At 45.6% G+C, this 19695-nt stretch overlaps 1 long non-coding RNA gene and 1 pseudogene across 1 annotated transcript; both read right to left on the bottom strand.

Moving 5' to 3' along the window:
• Positions 1–1966: 1966 nt before the first annotated feature.
• LOC148045814 (uncharacterized) lies at positions 1967–4742 on the bottom strand (annotated as a pseudogene).
• A 5332-nt stretch (positions 4743–10074) lies between these two features.
• LOC148045813 (uncharacterized) lies at positions 10075–19658 on the bottom strand. The gene is made up of 3 exons (XR_015696342.1): positions 19528–19658; positions 12596–12648; positions 10075–10289 (listed from the first exon to the last, which is right to left on the bottom strand). It is a non-coding gene; the product is annotated as an uncharacterized LOC148045813 (long non-coding RNA).
• Between the last annotated feature and the right edge of the window lie 37 nt (positions 19659–19695).

Here is a 19695-nt window from a genome sequence, read left to right as displayed (position 1 = left end):
TGGAATGGCCCAGCAAGATTGAAAATTGAATCCAATTGAAAATCTGGAGAGTGAGTTGAAGAGTGTTGTGCATCGGAGATGCCCTTGCAATCTGACAAATCTGGAGCGCATATGCCATGTTGATAGGCTTCCAACAGACCTGTCTCCAATCTTCCTTTTTTGGGGAAGGTTGTTGAAAAGGTGGTTACATGTCGATGTTGGCTCCAGAGGTTTCTGGATGAAATGTATTATATAGACCCCTGTCAGTCATGATTCAGGCCTGGATATGGAACAGAAACAGTATTGGTCATGCTTTTTGATGATCTCTGGTGGGAGTAGGATGGGGATAGTGCATCCATCCTTGCTCTACTTGACCTCTTATTGGCTTTTGATACCATTGATCATGGTATCCTTCTGGAACATCTTCGGGGGACAGGAGTGGACAGCCCTGTGCTAGCCTGGTTCACTTCCTCCTTCTGTGGCCGCCCTCAGTCAGTGTTGATAGGAGGAGATCCAGGCCTCAACCACTGCTTTGCGAGGCCCCACAAGACTTGGTTCTCTCTCTGCTCCTATTCAACATTTACATGAAGCTGCTAAGTTAGATTATCCGTCACCATGAACTGAAATATCATCAATATGCTGATGATACTCAGCTGTATATCAGCCCGTGGTGAGTTAAGTGATGCCATGACCTCCCTCTTGCAGTGTCTGGAGGTTGTTAGGGGCTGGATGGGGAGCAACGGATTGAAACTGAACCCTGGCAAGATTGAGTGGCTCTAGGTTTGGAGTTCTTTGGCCCATGGAGAATTGGTACCTTTGGTCATGGATTGGGTAGCACTGCCACAAACAGAAAGAAGCTAAAACTGCCTCTATCTTTATTCCCTAGATTATAAGTGAGATGGAAAACAGTCAGGCTTTGAAGATTCAGATAAATGCCTGATAAAATCCCACTGTTTCTGTCCAGTGGTCCCCATGGGCCTTTCCTACTCAAAGGATTGACAGACATGTTCCCATAGGGATCTTAATTTTCTTTTTAGGTTTTTTTTTCTTTTACATTAGCTGTTTACTTATGGAATATGCAAATTCTCCTAAAAGAAAAACATTCTGAAAATGCTGACTGGAGGGCTTTCAACAGTCATTTTCTCTTAGCCCAAGTTACTCCACAGAGTGGTTGTTGTAAGGAAAATAGGAGTACTGGGTGTGTTTGCTACCTGTTATAAAATAATAAAGACAGGATATAAACAAACCGAAATTCATGGATATTCAAAATTTGTTAATCACTATTTTAATAAAAGCAGTTCTAATTTTACAGTTGAATAAGATTTTGGGTTCTAAAGTAGGGATTTCCAAACTATGAGGTGAACCTCCTTTGAGGAGGTTCAGAAAAAGTCCGGGGGAGGGATTGGGTATTAGTTGGATATGCCCTTTCTCAGGACGGTGGAGACATCATCCAGACATGGGTTAACTCTGTCAGTATCCAATAGGACTGAGTCTACAAGTTGTGAGGACACGCCCTCCATGGTAGCTCCTCCCAACTTAGATGAAGGCACAACTGTAGACTGCTGTGTCTTAGTAATCAAGAGAAAAGGTGTTATCCCTCCTTGTCAATTAAAAAATATATATACATTAGTCCGAACACTGTAATAGGATGGGGCTGGGTGATGTCTCCACCATCCTGAGAAAGGGCGTATCAGGTAGGAACCAACGCCCATTCTACAGTAGGTGGAGACATTATCCAGACATGGGACATACCAAAGCCAATTCTGTCCCTTCAGGTGAGCTCAGTGTAAGGGCTCAGGCATCCTGAGTGGACCCAACCCATTGTAATACTCGCGTCCAAATGCAGCCTCCGCATTTGCCTCTGCTCAGAAATCTGCCTGGCCGTGGTAATGGCTACAAAAAAACCCACTTTCAACATTAGATCACGTAAGGTGATCGATCGCAGAGGCTCAAAGGGGACCTGTGTTAAGGAGTCCAGAACTTATCCCAAGTTGGGAATCTATGGACTGTAGGAGGCTTGAGGTTGGTAGCACCCTCATAGACATTACGGATGACAAGGCTGCCACCTGGTGATGAAGGGTGTTCGGAGATAATCCCTTGTCCAGTCCCAGCTGAAGGAACTGAAGAACATTGGAAATGGAAGCCTGCAAGGGAACAATACTGCTCTGATGGCACCAGGTGAAGAATTGTGTCCAAGTGGCATCATAAATGCGGTTAGTGGATGAATGCCTTGAGGTCTGAATTGTCTGGATGACCTCGACTGAAAGATTGGTGGCCGTCAGAGCCTCCCGCTCAATCTCCAGGCAGTGAGATGAAGCCAATGAAGGTTGGGATGCCTGAATGACCTTTGCAGAAATAGGGAGCTGATCTGGGGAAGCTGCCACAGAGGAGCCACAGATAGGTTGAGCAAGTCTGCAAATCAGGGTCTGCAAGGCCAGTAAGGAGCTAGAAGGATCAGCTCTGTCTCTTCCATCAACATCTTCCATATTACACGTTGAATCAGAGGGATCAGAGGAAACACGTATAGGAACCCTTAGGGCCAGCTGCCTCAATGCTCTCTGCCCCTGGTGTCGCGCAACGGGTGAAATACCTGGGGAGTTGGTTGTTGTCCTTTGAGGCAAAAAGGTCCATGATCGGTAGGCTGTACTTGTTCGTCAACTGTCTGAAGACTCTTAGATGAAGACTCCACTCCGCCAGGTCGATCTGAATGCTACTGAGACTGTCCACCTGAATGTTGTGAATCCCTGAAATGTGCTCTGTGTGGAGAGATGGGAGATGTCCCTCTGTCTTTGCCACGATAAAGAGACAGGAGTAGAATCCCTGTCCATGTTGGTTGGGAGGCACCTCCTCGATTGCCTGAATTTGGAGAAGACGCCTGATTGCCTTTTCTACCAACCTTCTTTTGAGTGTGTTCTTGGAGACCGGACACATGACAAAGTGCTGTAGGGTGGTGGTGGAGAGAAACTCCAGAGCTAAGCTCAATCTGATTGTTCATCTGACCCAGGTGTTGTTGATGGTGTCGTCCCAACGATCGGCAAAAGCTGACAGACGACCTCCAATGGGGAGTGCCAGCAAGGAGTAACTTCTGCTTCCAGAAGGGACGATTGGAACTCCCTCTGAAGGGCTTCCTGGAAGAGAAGCATTGGGTGTTCCTGCCAGATCTGTCATAGGAGGAAGGTCTCTGCCTGGGGGGAGTCTGATGTTGGGGACAGGGGTAGTTGAAGCCTCTGTCCGTCCCTCAAAAGGGCGCCCTGCAAAAAAAGGAAGAAGGTTTAGAATCAGACTTGCAAGTAGCTGAAGGCAGAATCTTCCTTTTGTCTTTTGACTCTATCAAGAGAGGTTCAAGTGGAGGCTCAAAGAGATGCTCAGCCAAAAAGGAGGAAACAAGTCTCCATTTTGTCCTGGCATCCACCTGCCATTGCTTCAGCCACAAGAGGCATCTGGTGGTCATAGAGGAAGCAATGGCTTTAGAGGCAAAGTGTGTAGCATCCAGAGACGCATCCACAGAATACTTGATGGCCGCCTTAAACTTGTTGATGTCTTGATGAGCCCTGGTATCTGCAGGTGGAAGCCTGTCTTGTAGCTGCTTGAGCCAGTGCAGGGCAGCCCTGTTGAAGAAAGAGGCAGAAGAGACAGCTCGCACTGCCCATGCTGAGGCCTGATGGCCTTTGACCAGTATCTGTTCAAACCTCTTGTCCTCAGGACGGAGGGCATCCTCCGGGGCAGTCAAAGCGGCATTAGGTGATGAGAGGGCCACTACTGAAAGGTCTATGGAAGGGACTTCCAATAACTTAGAGAGTTTGGTCCCTACCAAACTCTCTAAGTTATGTAGTTGCTTATCCAGGGAAGAAGGGAGAGGACCTGCCCCAGGAGAAGCCCACTGATTCTAGTCCACCTCTAGGAAAAGTTTGGGGGAAGGGACCACATCCTTCTTGACAGTTGGACGAGAGAAGAGCGGATCAGTGGTGTCTGATTTGTGTGGGTTTGAACCAGAGGTTGTCTTGGAGGCTGCAATGTCGGAAACCTTCTTTGCCTTGAAAAGGAGAAAATGAAATAAAACAGGTTTAAAGAGTCCCACCAATGCAGAAGGAACAGGTGTCAGGTCCTCACCTTCTGAGAGATCTGAATCCCTGAAAACCTGTTCTTCAGCCTCTCGAGCAGACACCTGGGAGACGGGGTTGGAAGGAGCCCCATCCTTGTTAGAGGGAAGACTTTTATTTTCCTGGGGGACTGGATGCCATTGCCAGGGGCACTAAAGGAGGCTGAAGGGGAACCTCACAATGCCTGGTCTTGGCTTTGGCCTTTTGGGAAACAGTCACTTGGCCCCTGCCTTGCCCCTTGTCTGGCACATTAGAGCCGAGGTGGCGCAGTGGTTAAATGCAGCACTGCAGGCTACTTCAGCTGACTGCAGTTCTGCAGTTCGGCTGTTCAAATCTCACCGGCTCAGGGTTGACTCAGCCTTCCATCCTTCCGAGGTGGGTAAAATGAAGACCCAGATTGTTGTTGGGGACGATATGCTGATTCTGTAAACCACTTAGAGAGGGGCTGAAAGCCCTATGAAGCGGTATATGTCTAACTGCTATTGCTATTGCTACATTACCCTGAGGTAAATTGGGCTTGGAGGCCGCAGGCAAAGATGAAGTCCCATGATCAGAGCCACCCCGCTTCTTTGCCCTGGGTTCCTCAGAACCAGCAGCAGAGATGACGTTAGGAGGGAATTCCTGAGGGGACCCAGGGGTGGTGTTGGAACTGTTGTTGACCATTATTCATGACCTTGTTGGAACAGCCGAAGATGTCATCACAAAATGGCCACTGAATTTTTCCCCCTAAACAAGATGGCCACCGGAGATCGGAGAACCCTGTGAGAGACTGCAGCAGAGAGCCGACATCAGCTAATTCGCCCCAGCCTCCTGGCAGGTTTGTAAGTCACTGTGGCACTCGCGTGATGAGATGAGGCTGCCCAGGCAGCAACATGGCGTAATGGAGGCGGTGTGCCTAATTATGGGGATCGCTGCAGTGGCGGCGGGAACTGAGGCGACTGAGGTGGCAGCAATTGGGATGACTGTGGCGGCCGCTGTGGCTGTAGAATCAGTGGCAATCAGAATGGCGGCGATTAAAGTGGCAGTCTCGCACGCAGCCGCATGGCCTCATAAGCAGCATTAGAACGACAAAAGCGCCAAAACGGCATATGCAGCAGTAGCGGTATGAGAAGCAAGACAGAAGCTGGTGGGATATACCCATGGGCTTCTCATGTTGCCCTATGAGCCAATTAGGCCTGAAGCCCCCACTGCAAAGCTCAGGGAAATCGCAGATTCAATCAATTTAGGAGAATTTGGAATAGAAAAAAGCCAATTAATCAAATTAGGATGATATTTGATACTAAAACTAGTCAATTAGTTAAATCAAGGTAGGAGAGATCAAAAGACACAGCTAGTCCAAGGACAGGACTGAGTCTAAGCTGGGAGGAGCTACCAGAGAGCGTGTCATCACAACTTGTAGACTCAGTCCTATTGGATACTGACAGTTAACCCATGTCTGGACGATGTCTCCACCTACTGGAGAAGATTTTTATTTTTTGTGTCTATTAAAACTTAGTTTCAGTGTTTTGCTTTTGTTGTTCATTTGTATTTATTTTGATGTTTGCAGTTTTAGGGGAGGTATAAATTTAAATTTATGCTTAAGGGATATTTATTCATGTAGAATTTTCACACACACACACACACACACACACACTGCTCATTATGGTGCTGACTTTGATGCCTGTTTGGTAGGCTAGTTTTTTCTGAGAAGTCTGAGGATGTAGATGGTGTGTGGAAATGTTCAGTGTCTCTAGTCAATTTGGTGGGTGGCCAAAAATGTTTGTTCTAATTACCTGGCCAGCAAAGAAACAGAAAAATAGCAGCAATCAAATGAGTTGGAACAGCAGCAGAAGAGGCCATATATATTTCGACTGATGTCTCCCTAAATGGCAAAAGAATGGAACTGCTTCAGGAGGTGGCTTTTCTGTTGGAGAGGCACCTTGTTGAGTGGATGGCAGACAGCAGAGCTCAGAAGTGTTATGGATCAACTGCCTTTGCTCCAGCTGATGGGTGATATGGAATGACTCCAGAGAATATAGCAGGATGGCAGAATGAGTGGTAACAGACTAACACTTAGCCCATATTCTTCATCTGCTATTTTACAGAGAGTATAATGACAAGCTGGGCAGAACAGGATAATACTTTTCCTGGATGTTGGAGACTCCAATGAGTGGAGGGTTCAGATGGCCAGGCAGGTTGTGGCAGTGGGAGCAGGAGCAGAGCAAGGCAGCAGACCTGCTTTGTGTCTTGTAGCTGCCATTCGAATAGCCACATGGTAAAGCAGCCATTTTAGAGGATTCCCTTATCTGTTTGAGAGGACTTGCAATTAAAGTTGCTGGCACATGGATTAAGGCCATTTATATGGAACAGGCATATATATTACATACCTGATGAAGTTATTGTGGTTTCTGAGGAAACTTGAGGTTTTTCACAAGGCTCTAGCACACAATTTGGTTGATCATTTCATTATTCTTTGGAATGAAAATGCAATAGGATGCTGGACCAAATTTTGCCTGTGTGGACTCTGTGCACATGGATCTTGCAAATGCCATGGTTTACTGAACTACTATGAGAGATGAAGTAACACCAGAGAGATACCTAGAGCACTGATGGAGGAAGGCAAAAAATGAAGTTGACTGAGCAACAGAAAGAGCCTATATTGACTTAACTTGTGGCCATAAGGGTGGCAAAATATACTTACTTCTCTACCCTTATTGCATCTGCAGATAGCTATCCAGTGAATCTTGCAGGGCTGCAGTGAGGTATATTCTCAGTAACTGTCAGATAGTCAGAATTCACTCAAAGTTTGACTCTGGCTGGGTAGATCCTTGGAAATGACAGATTTATATCTGAACACCATTATCTGGGAAGAGTTTGAGCCAGATGATCCTAAGAGTTCTCCTGTTCCAGAAAAGGGTTGGCCCATCTTTCAGGAGGATTTAACAAAACATGCAGGGCATAGTTCCAAAACCCAAGTCCCTCTGTTTGGTTAAAGCCTTCTAGGTTCAGACCAGGTATAATACTGAAATGGCATTGTTCATGCTTGCTGAGTACTTATGCAGAACCTGGGATGAGGCGATGCAATTGTGCTGGCTATCCTTGATCTTTTAGCAGCTTTTGATACATCAATCTTAATATCCTTCTGAACTGACTCCAGAAGTTGTGAGTGGAAGACACCATTTTGTGGTGCTTCTCCTTTCTGTGACTGCTTCTAGTTGGTATTGATGAGCAAGGAAAGATTGAACCCTATCTCCCTGCAATGTTGGGTTCCTTAGGACTTTGATATCTCCCCTTAAATATGAAACTGCTGTTTTAAATAATCTAACAGTACAGGGTGTGGTACGTCCAGTACCCTGATTACACCAAGTTAGACATCTCTAACCCTGGCTGGACAAGTAATAATAGTGCAGTATATCTAAGCACCTGGAAGTTATAAGGGTCTGAATAGGGATGACCCGAACTTGGATCAACTTTGGCAAGACAAAGTGGCTCTGGGGTTTTGGTTTTCAGAGCCTGGTGATTTGTCATATTTGATTCTGGACAGGGTTGCCCTCTGCAGGATAAAAGTGGGGTGCAATGTGGGGATTCTTCTGGATTCTCAACTTCTGCTTAATAAACAGTTAGCAGATTTTAGTCACTTTTGTGATTTAGTCAATTTGAATTACTATAATGTGCTTTACAAAGGGTTGAAGACCACTTGGAAGTTACAAGTGACCCAGAATGCAGCAGCATGCACATAAGTGGATCTTCACTGTTTTGCCCATGTTGCACTTCTGTTGTGTGAGTTACACTGACTCCCACTTTTCTTCTGGGTGAATGCATCAGTGACGTGTGGTGAAGTTTATGGCTGGTGAGGCAAATGGGCAAAAGCCACCCTATGTTGGACACAGTGGCAGGGTGTCCAACATAGAGGCATCCCGCATCTATGGTGGACACAGCACCGGGGTGTTCAGACGCCCCGGCGCTGTGTCCGCCATAGACGTGGGACACCTCTATGGCGGACCCAGCGGCGGGGCGTCCCCACCGCTGTGTCCGACATAGAGGCGTCCCACTTCTATGGCGGACACAGTGCTGGGGCATTTGGACCTTCACTTTTCGACTGCTTCTTGCCGCCGCTGCGCTCTGCCGCCTTGCCCCCGCCTCCTCCGATGAACAATCGGTTCCACCACAAAACCGCGGAGTACAAAATCGCGCTCGACGAAAGCGCGCATTTGATGTCATCACAGCGCGACGAAAACATCGCGCTGTGATTGAAAAATGTAAAAATAAAGCGGAAACCTTACCCTAACCCCCCCAAACCTAACCCTAAACCTAACCCTTAACCTAACCCTAAATCTAACCCTAAACCTAACCGTTAACGTAACGCTAAACCTAACGCTAACCCTTAACCTAACGCTAAACGTAACGCTAACACTCTAAACATAACCCTAACCCTTAACCTAACCCTAACCCTAAACCTAACCCTTACCTTTATGTGAATCGGCTTGCTTTAATTTTAATTTTATTTCAATTTTTAATTTTTTTCGTCGCGCTGTGATGACGTCACATGCGTGCTTTTGTCGATCGCGATTTTGTCCTCCGCGGTTTTGATGGGTCACGGAACAATCCTGTTGTTGCGCCTCCGCTTTCTTCAGCTCAGATGGAGCTGGGACAACCAAACTGCTGGCGGTGGCGGGGGCCACCTGAGTGGGCATGATCCCCTCTCCCCAGCCAACCAACCAGCCCACCCAGCCCCCGCCCGACCTACTCCCTGCCTGGCCGGCCAGCTGGCACAAGGCCTCACTGCTCTTCTCCTCCTCCCCCTCCTCTCTGCTCAAGCGGTGGCGGCCTCCACGGGACAACGGGGTCTCATTCCTCCAGTGGGCTGGATGCGGGTGCGAGGGGCCTGGCCCCACAGTGCCTCCTTGCTCAGTTGCAGCAGTGAAGAAAGGGGAGAGGAGGAGAAGGAGGAGGAGGAGGAGGAGGAGGAGGAGGAGGAAAGTGGGAGGGGAACAGGATGGGCTCCCGGTGGGGGGAGAGGAAAAAGGGAAGGGGTGCACAGCGGGCAAAAGAAAGAAAGCGCCAGCCCGCCAGCAGAGGTGGGTAAAAGACCCACCTCTGCTGGCGGGCTGCCCCTCTCTTCTCAAACAAGGCTGCCCCTCTCTTCTCAAACAAACTGCCCTCCCTGCCTCTCCGACTCCTACCCCCCCTCCCTCTCTTCTCAAACTCTCTCTCAAGACAAATTAATTACAATAAAAAATTACTTACAAATTTCATTAATTTTTAATTCCTCCCCCTCCCTCCGACCCACATACCTTTTCCAGCTGTTTCACAATCACAGAGGATTTCAACTCTGCTCTTGCCTGCCATGATGAAAATGTAAAAATGTAAAAGGAAAAAGGCAAGAGCTGCTGACGTCAGGCTGGGCTAGCTGCTGCCAGAGTCCCCAATGGATGACTCTGCTTAACTGTCTAAAAAAAGTGCCCTCTACAGGAGGTGACAGAACCACGTGCCTCATCTACATAAGGAATTTTTCGGATTTTAACCCTTGCTTAACTCTGCTTGAGTGATCATAAAGGTAGACTAAATGAGGCACGTGGTTCTCCCACCTCCTCCTGTAGAGGGCACTTTTTAAAGAGGCTTTAAGCACTAAGCAGAGTCATCCACTGTGACTCTGGCAGCAACTACCTCAGCCTTTTTCCTTTTACATTTTTTTTTCTTTTCATGATGACAGTGAGGCCTTGCCTCCCCTGACTGCTCATCCTTGGAATGCATAGAGGGGAAATTCTTCAGCAGGAACAGAAATCCTGCAGCCCCTTAAAAGTTCCTTCCCCTCTCGGCACACAGAACAAATTCTTCATGGATTTACATTTTATGACAGTTGGAAGTGTTTTATGTGCCATAAAGCACCCTTTCCCAGATTGTTTTAACTTAGAATCTAACTTTGAATGATCAAATGACCAACCAAGGACTAGCTGTAGTCTTGTTAAGTATCATGGGATTTAAAAAAATAAATTATGTATCTGTCTACACATGGAAAATTCAGAGATAATCTTTAGCAGCTCACATTAAACTAATAAGGTTACAGAAATTTGGATAACCACATTCAGATTTTTGTAACTATTGCTTCTGTCTAGATTTTTGCAGTCCAGATGCCTTAGTCTTAATCTAATCTGGCTGAATCTATTTGCTGAAGCTTGTTCAGTTACATGAAATCTTCAGTTATGCTCTCCTGGATTAGCATAAATTGCCCTACAAAAAAGAAAAGGTTTTATTTAGACATTCAGACATTTCAATAGTGGCAAACATCTGTAGCTTGAATATAGGAGAAGGATGAAGGTTCGTTCTCCGAGCTTGTGGGTTGGTTTCCAAACATTTTGTTATCAGGTTAGGTAACACCTTCAAAGGAGTTTAGGGGGTGCCGGTGTCAGTGTTCTTAAGTTTATAAGGATGTGGGTGCATCAAATGAAGGTCTTGTGGTGGGTCTTGTGATGGGTCAGCTGTGAGTTATCAGTGAGTCTTGTGATGGGTCTTTTGATAAGGAGATATCAGATCAGGGTCACTGGGAGGTGAATTGTTGGTGAGGAGGATTGCATGAAGGTTGATGCTGCTTCTGGTTGCCTGTTGATTTGGATTTTGAAGAGTTTGTAGGCAGGTTGTAGATCAATGTGTCTGCTGAGGGAATTGTTTGTGGAATTCAGGTTTCGATGAACTCATGAATGTGGTGGGTGGTAGCATGGTTGATGATTAAGGATTTGGGATCATGGCATTTGATTGCCAGTTGGTGTATTGTGGATCCTGATTACATTGTTACAGAAGGATGAAAGAAACAATATAATCTACAAAATCAACTGTAACCATTGCAACTAATTCATTGGACAAACATGTCAATTAAAAATCAGGATCCATGAACATCAGCTGGCACTCAAATCCTTAATCTCTACCCACATTGACACCAAAGAAAACCAGTTTGATTGGAGCAACATAAAATTCATTGCCCATACTACCATCCGCCATGCTCATGAGTTCATTGAAACCTGGCACTCCACAAGCAATTCCATCAACAGACCCAACCAGCCTACAACCAGCCTACGAATCCCTCAGAATCCAAATCAACAGGCAACCAGAGACAGCAATGACCCTCCACCAACCTACACAACACCAGAACCTCCTAATGACCCTGACCTGATGCAATCTTGTTATCACAAGATCCATCAAAAGACTCACTGATGACTCACAGCTGACCCATCACAAGACCCTCACTTGACACTCCCACACTTTAAACCCTTATAAACAGAAGAACACTGACAATGACATCACCTAAACTCCTCTGAAGATGTTACCTAGCCTGGTAACGAAACGTTTAGAAAACAACCCACAAGCTTGGAGAACGAACGTTCACTCTTACATTCAGAAAATATTCTAAAAACAAATAAGTAGATCATTCTACTGTGACATACTTTCATTTAAGAATAATATTCAAGTGGCCAGTTTTCTGAGCTTTATTTATTTTATCACAAGCAATGAATGAATTTTGCACAAATGAAACATTCTAATAAGCTTTGATATTTAGGATAAAATAATACTGCATATTAATTCTGAAACAAATTACATTTCTTTAATTTAAGAGTGATATCGAACAAATCTACTTCTTACTTTATTCTTTGCAAAATATAGTTCATCAAAAAATAAATAATTTAATTTTTAATGACATGCATTTTTAGATTATAGAGTCAATAGTAAAGATTTGCTTGTAGTTGTCCTATAAATTCTTGGCTAGGGAATTTGTTCTGAGTCAGGGACAACAACTCACTTTTAAACAAGCCAGCAAAAAATAATCTTGTTAGCAATGTTCCCTGAACAAGGCCATTTCTTTTTCCTGGACAATCTGTATAGCTTTTTTTAAAAGATAGAATTATATGTCAAGAATGGATATTTGAAGAAGTAAATTTCCACCTTTCCCATCTTTAACCCACAATCCTATGGCTGTAGAAGTGAAGTCCTTACCTAATGATGGTACACTCCTCATGTAACAATTGCAACCAGGACCACTAGAACTACTATTGCTAAGTGGAGCACCATATGATGTTTTGCCTAATGACCTCTTTGCTGCATAGTAGATATTTTAGTCCAAATTAAAACCATTAAGTGAGGACTTTGTATTGATTTTAATAACTGCTAATAACACTTAACAACAGAATAACTGTTCTTAAAACATAGTATTTTTCAACTGTGGTACTAAATAAACTATGTAGCATATAGGGCATGGTTTTTTAAAAAACTTTTTACCAAAGCTATGCAACTAAAGTTTCTAGAATGCAAATGGTTAACAAATAAGTAAAATAACAATAAACATAGCTGCATATATACATCTACTTCAGCTAACATTCTGGCCTCAGAAAATCCTTTAAGCCATCATATATGGTGCACACTATTCTATAGAAATAGTTATTTCAGTTTACTAATTTCATCTTTGGCCAGATATTCCATTTATAGTAATATATAATACAAATACTTAATATACAGGTATTTCAAATATAAATATTTATGTAATATACCTTTGCCTGGAGTGAGAGATTAAGGGTAAATCTTTTGTTTTCTATTATAGAATCTACAACAAAATAAAACAAACCAAGTTGAAGGTCAACATTTTACAAGAAATCTTAATGCATGATTAGGGTGACCAGACATCCCGCATTTGGCGGGAAAGGCACGATTTTTCATCATTTTTCCCGCGTCCCGCCCGCTTCTCAAAAAACCCCGCTTTATTTTGGCGCTCGCTGGCTCCCCCGCCCATCATCAGCTGCCGCTAGCTCGCTCATTCCGTTCCCCCATCTATTCTATTCTACACTAAAAATCTAAGCCAGCCCAGCCTGCCGCTCACTGATTGGCCTGGACTCCAGCCAATCAGTGAGCTGGCTGGGATGGAAAACGCGGTGTGCTTAAAGTTTTCCATCCCAACCAGCTCACTGATTGGCTGGAGTCCGCTTAGCACGCCGCATGAGTCGCAGGAGTCTCCACTTCATTTTGCCTTCGTGGCCGTTTGCTTTGTTTTGCTGCTTCACTGGTGAGTAAACTGGGAATTAGTAACCTGCGTGGGGTTAGTGAAACAGCCGCCGCCGCCCTCCTCCCCTTCCCTTGTGCAAGAAAGGCGCCCGCTCGCCAGCCCGCACCAGCCCGCTCACCCTTGGGCTCAGGGGGCAGCACCTTCCCAGCTCCGCTGCTGCCGTGCTGCTTCCTTCACGCCCTGCGGAGTTTTCCCTGTGTCTCCCAGGTCGCGCCCATCCTGTGTGCGAGAAACTCCGCAGGGCGCGAAGGAAGGTGCTGGGGAGGTGCTGCCCCCGGAGCCCAAGGGTGGGTGGGCGGACTGGCGAGCGGGCGCCTTCCCTGTGTCCCCCAGGTGTGGTTGGGAGGGAAAAGCGCTTGACGCGAAGGACTTTCTTCCAACCAGCGAAACCCCCAATCTCCAGGGGCATCGGACTCCAAACCCCATCGCAGGAATCCCCACTCGCCAAGATCGTACGACTCCAAGTCCCATCCCCTCCGCCCATCCTCGCCAGCGCCGCCCCTGGCGCAATTGGGCTGCGATCAGCGGGTGTCCCTGCTGCAATCCGCGCCGCCCGCTGCATCAGCCAGAATCTAATTCAAGAGATCTTAATCTTGACAGCGTTGTTGGGATCTGCGGGTGAAATTACTTTAATCAGTGGGGTAAAATTCTTTCTTTCGCTCGCCCGAGCTCTGATGAGGGGGAAAGAGAGGACTTTCCTTACGCCCGCATCAGAGCTGGGGGGGGGGGAAGGACTTCACCCCATTAATTAAAGTAATTTCACCCGCAGATCCCAACAACGCTGTCATGATTAAGATCTCTTAAATTAGATTCCGCGGATGAGGTGGGCGGCGCGGATTATAGCAGGGACAACCACCGATTGCAGCCCGGCTGCGCTGGCGGGGACGGGCGGGTTGGGATGGGACTCCCCACTCGCCAAGATCGTAGGACTCCAAGTCCCATCCCCTCCGCCCGTCCCCGCCAGCGCAGCCCCTGCCACATCAGCCAGATTCCTTGAATCCCCGCACGTGTGCGCAACGCTGTTAGGGGGGGGGAGCTCCGTTTGGGATGCCCTCCATAGCCGGGTTTTTTTCTTTTATTTTTTTAATTTAATATTTTTAAAATATTAAATGAAGCCGCCAAAGCCCAGGATCCCTGCCTGCTCAGCTGAGGTGTGATCCAAGCCGAGGGGGGAGGAGGGGGAGATTTCCTAAACCCCATTGAATCCAGAGGAGGGAAGAGAGAAAGAAAGGAGTGTATGAGGGTGGGAGATTTCCTAAACCCCATTGAATCCAGAGGAGGGAAGAGAGAAAGAAAGAAGGGAGTGTATGAGGGTGGGAGATTTCCTAAACCCCATTGAATCCAGAGGAGGGAAGAGAGAAAGAAAGAGGGGGTGAGTGCACAGGAGTGGGGATTTTCTAAAAATCCCATTGAATCCAGAGGAGGGAAGAGAGAAAGAAAGAGGGAGTGTATGAGGGTGGGAGATTTCCTAAACCCCACTGAATCCAGAGGAGGGAAGAGAGAAAGAAAGAGGGAGTGTATGAGGGTGGGAGATTTCCTAAACCCCATTGAATCCAGAGGAGGGAAGAGAGAAAGAAAGAGGGAGTGTATGAGGGTGGGAGATTTCCTAAACCCCATTGAATCCAGAGGAGGGAAGAGAGAAAGAAAGAGGGAGTGTCTGCACAGGAGTGGGGATTTTCTAAAAATCCCATTGAATCCAGAGGAGGGAAGAGAGAAAGAAAGAGGGAGTGTATGAGGGTGGGAGATTTCCTAAACCCCATTGAATCCAGAGGAGGGAAGAGAGAAAGAAAGAGGGAGTGTACGAGGGTGGGAGATTTCCTAAACCCCATTGAATCCAGAGGAGGGAAGAGAGAAAGAAAGAGGGAGTCTATGAGGGTGGGAGATTTTCTAAACCCCATTGAATCCGGAGGAGGGAAGAGAGAAAGAAAGAGGGAGTGTATGAGGGTGGGAGATTTCCTAAACCCCATTGAATCCAGAGGAGGGAAGAGAGAAAGAAAGAGGGAGTGTACGAGGGTGGGAGATATCCTAAACCCCATTGAATCCAGAGGAGGGAAGAGAGAAAGAAAGAGGGAGTGTATGAGGGTGGGAGATTTCCTAAACCCCATTGAATCCAGAGGAGGGAAGAGAGAAAGAAAGAGGGAGTGTACGAGGGTGGGAGATATCCTAAACCCCATTGAATCCAGAGGAGGGAAGAGAGAAAGAAAGAGGGAGTGTACGAGGGTGGGAGATATCCTAAACCCCATTGAATCCAGAGGAGGGAAGAGAGAAAGAAAGAGGGAGTGTGTAAGGTGGGGGGATTTCCTAAACCCCATTGAATCCAGAGGAGGGAAGAGAGAAAGAAAGAGGGAGTGTGTGCACAGGAGTGGGGATTTTCTAAAAATCCCATTGAATCCAGAGGAGGGAAGAGAGAAAGAAAGAGGGAGTGTATGAGGGTGGGAGATTTCCTAAACCCCATTGAATCCAGAGGAGGGAAGAGAGAAAGAAAGAGGGAGTGTATGAGGGTGGGAGATTTCCTAAACCCCATTGAATCCAGAGGAGGGAAGAGAGAAAGAAAGAGGGAGTGTACGAGGGTGGGAGATTTCCTAAACCCCATTGAATCCAGAGGAGGGAAGAGAGAAAGAAAGAGGGAGTGTGTAAGGTGGGGGGATTTCCTAAACCCCATTGAATCCAGAGGAGGGAAGAGAGAAAGAAAGAGGGAGTGTGTGCACAGGAGTGGGGATTTTCTAAAAATCCCATTGAATCCAGAGGAGGGAAGAGAGAAAGAAAGAGGGAGTGTATGAGGGTGGGAGATTTCCTAAACCCCATTGAATCCAGAGGAGGGAAGAGAGAAAGAAAGAGGGAGTGTATGAGGGTGGGAGATTTCCTAAACCCCATTGAATCCAGAGGAGGGAAGAGAGAAAGAAAGAGGGAGTGTCTGCACAGGAGTGGGGATTTTCTAAAAATCCCATTGAATCCAGAGGAGGGAAGAGAGAAAGAAAGAGGGAGTGTATGAGGGTGGGAGATTTCCTAAACCCCATTGAATCCAGAGGAGGGAAGAGAGAAAGAAAGAGGGAGTGTGTGCACAGGAGTGGGGATTTTCTAAAAATCCCATTGAATCCAGAGGAGGGAGGAGAGAAAGAAAGAGGGAGTGTATGAGGGTGGGAGATTTCCTAAACCCCATTGAATCCAGAGGAGGGAAGAGAGAAAGAAAGAGGGAGTGTGTGAGGTGGGGGGATTTCCTAAACCCCATTGAATCCAGAGGAGGGAAGAGAGAAAGAAAGAGGGAGTGTGTGAGGGTGGGAGATTTCCTAAACCCCATTGAATCCAGAGGAGGGAAGAGAGAAAGAAAGAGGGAGTGTGTGCACAGGAGTGGGGATTTTCTAAAAATCCCATTGAATCCAGAGGAGGGGAGAGAGAAAGAAAGAGGGAGTGTGTGAGGATGGGGGATTTCCTAAACCCCATTGAATCCAGAGGAGGGAAGAGAGAAAGAGGGAGTCTGTGAGGTGGGGGGATTTCCTAAACCCCATTGAATCCAGAGGAGTGTGTGTGTATTTGTGTTTGTGTGTGTGTGTGTGTGAGAGAGAGAGACTATCACTGTGTTGTAGCTTATGATTCTTGATGAATGTATTGTATTTTATTTTATTTATGTATACCGAAGACAAATTCCTTGTGTGTCCAATCACACTTGGGTAATAAACTATTGTACTCTACTCTACTCTACTCATTTCTATTTCAATTCTAATAAGAAGTTTAGCTTCTCTCTCTTGAAAATGTAAGCTAGCATAATGCAAGCTAGCTTTAGCTTTCAAACAGTTCATTTAGTGACCAAAGTTACAACGGCATTGAAAAAAGTGACTGATGGCCATTTTTCACACTTAGCGACCATTTTTCACACTTAGCGACCATTGAAGCATCCTCATGGTCACGTGATCAAAAATTTGATGTTTGGCAACAGATTCATATTTATGATGCTTTCAGTGTCCTGGGGTCATATAATCGCCTTGTGTGACCTTTTGACAAAATATAAAAATTTTAATCAAGCCCCCACCCCCACCCCCCACCCCAGTCAATGGTGTCCCTCTTTACCAATCTGAAAATCTGGTCACCTTATGCATGATGGCAACTTTATGATCCTTTAGAGTTCAATTTCTTAAACTGATCTTTTCTTTAAAAAAAATCAGATTTTTGTGCAAGAATTGATTTCAAGAAACTATTTTACTATTATAGTAAAATTGTATCAGTATTATTATGAATTATACTTTTTTATTCACTTTTACACAAACTTACTTTCCTCTAATTTCTAGGGGAGTTGTTACAGGGATTCTTTCAAATGAAAGTTATGCAAGTACCAGTAGCCCAAAATAGTAAACCAATCATCCTGAAACATACCCTGCTTTTAGCAAATACCAAAAATTAAGCTATGACTACCAGACAGTAAACAACTTGACACTTCTTCATATACATTGTAATGGAACAAGCCAGATTAATACCACTGTCTTTCTTTTCTTTTTTCCTTTCTCTCTTTGGTCTTCAATGCAATTTATACTGCTAACCATTGATGTCATAATGTGTTGAAACTGTGCACAGTTGTGCTGTAAATAATACCTTTCTGATGTAGTTAAATGTTATCCTCCCAGCAAGGCAATTTTTCGGTAGCTTACTTATTCTTTGTGGGTTAGAAATTTTTCTTGGCTACAGCTGTCATGTGGGAGGATGTTTGAAAAGCTTCCAAATTAACCCAGCTCTAGAACTGAATTATACAGCATGCATTAATAGAGAGAATAGTATTGCATATGTGCATGTATGTTTTATATATTTTATGGATCTTTCAATCTTTTAAGATATTTGTTAATTTAAAGATAGTTTAAATGTGAATCACTCTTCCAATCTTGTGTTTAATCGGTATTCAATAGAATGGGCCACCAAGTTATTGGCACAAAATGAATAGCAAGTTACACAGTACCTGATTGTTACCCTATTTCCTAGGTGGCACATGGAGCCATTTGTCAGGGCACGCGAGGTGTTGCCCTGTCAGCTGGGCAACACGGCCTAGGTTTGGCCTTCTTTTGAGGCCATTTTTGACTTCAGCCTTCTTTTGAGGCCATTTTTCGCCCTCCGGAGAGCAAAATACGACCTTACGAGTAAACCAGAAGTGACTTCCGGTTTGCTTGTAGGACCGGTTTTAGCCCACCAGAGCCTTCAGGGAAGCTTCCTGAAGGCCCCTGAATGCTCTGGAGCATGAAAAATGAGCCATATGGACAAACCGGAAGTCACTCTGGTTTGCTCGTAGGGTCATTTTTCGCCCTCCGGAGCCTTCAGGGAAGTCTCTTGAAGGCTCCAGAGGGCTAAAACCAGCCCTACGAGCAAACCAAAAGTCCGTTCTTGAATTTCCAGTTTGCCCGCAGGGCTGGTTTTTCTTGCTTCGGAGGCTTCAGGGAAGCTCCTGAAGCCTCTGGAGGGCCTCTGGAGGGTGCTGTTTTCGTCCTCCCCATGCTCCAGGCGCCTTTGGAGCCTGAAAAAAAACCACGCCAAAATGGGGGGGGGGAGTGCTGGTCATGCATGCAGGTGCGCTGGAGTAATGCGGATAGCATTATGGGTGTGGAATGCCCATGCACGACACCACCACCCCCCACGCTCCCTTATATAAGACCACACTGCTTGCATCTGCAGATATATTATTAGGATATCCAAGGTTCTTAGGAAGAACTCTGTATGAGATTTGTATGAAGGCCAACATCATTTAAAGAATACAATGTGTGTATATAATAATAAGTTAGGAGCATCTAATAAAATTGCAATAATTCCTTTTTCTTAGGGAAAACCGGTGGTAGTTTTCTTTTTAAGCCTGTGGATTTTGTTTTTTTCCAATATATCTACTAAATCAGGCATTACTTTTCTACTACAAGCTGAAATCAGGCAAGTCAGCTGGGTGACTATGGGTGAGTCTGTCTCAGTCCAAACCACCTCACAGGGTGGTTGTTGTAGATTAACAAGGACGAAGGCGTATATTCGCTGCCTTGAATTACTTATAAAATAATAAAAGTGGGATAAAAAATTTATTATAATAATACCCAAAAGTGGGATTAAAAAAAATATGATAGTAAATAACAATACCCAAATTGGCCGGCCTAGAAATGTTCCGATCAACTTTAAAAATGTGTTTAGGTTATCATAAACGTCAGCTGCACGTGTTAAGTCACACACAAAGCAGGAAGGGGATCCATACCCACCGAGCGTGACATCAGGAAATGCTTTGAAGACACTTCCTGTAAAGAAAAAAACGTGAAATCCCGGCAGGCCGTCACGTGGATTGACGGTTGATACGCGGAGGGAGGGCGGAATTTCCATGGCAGCGCGCGACAGTTTGCTGTCAGTTATTGTTAGAGGCAGCTTCACTAATCCCGTAAGAGTACAGAATGACCATATACCAGAAACTCTTTTTACCTATTGTAATGTTCATTCCTGATTCATGACCTCAACCGATATTACCGTCACCTTTCCTCTTCACCTTTATCGGCAAATTCCCCAATTTTCTCCGCCTCGGTGACGCTTTCTCCTCCCGACAGCCTTCAGACCGCCTGAAAGCAAAACTCCGCCTCGAAGGCCGATGCG

This window comes from Thamnophis sirtalis, unplaced genomic scaffold (genome assembly GCF_051295495.1).
Source record: "Thamnophis sirtalis isolate CommonGarterSnake01/CBP01778 unplaced genomic scaffold, rThaSir2_p1.2 scaffold_4, whole genome shotgun sequence".
NCBI lineage: Eukaryota > Metazoa > Chordata > Lepidosauria > Squamata > Natricidae > Thamnophis > Thamnophis sirtalis.
This window is presented reverse-complemented; position numbering and strand designations above follow the sequence as displayed.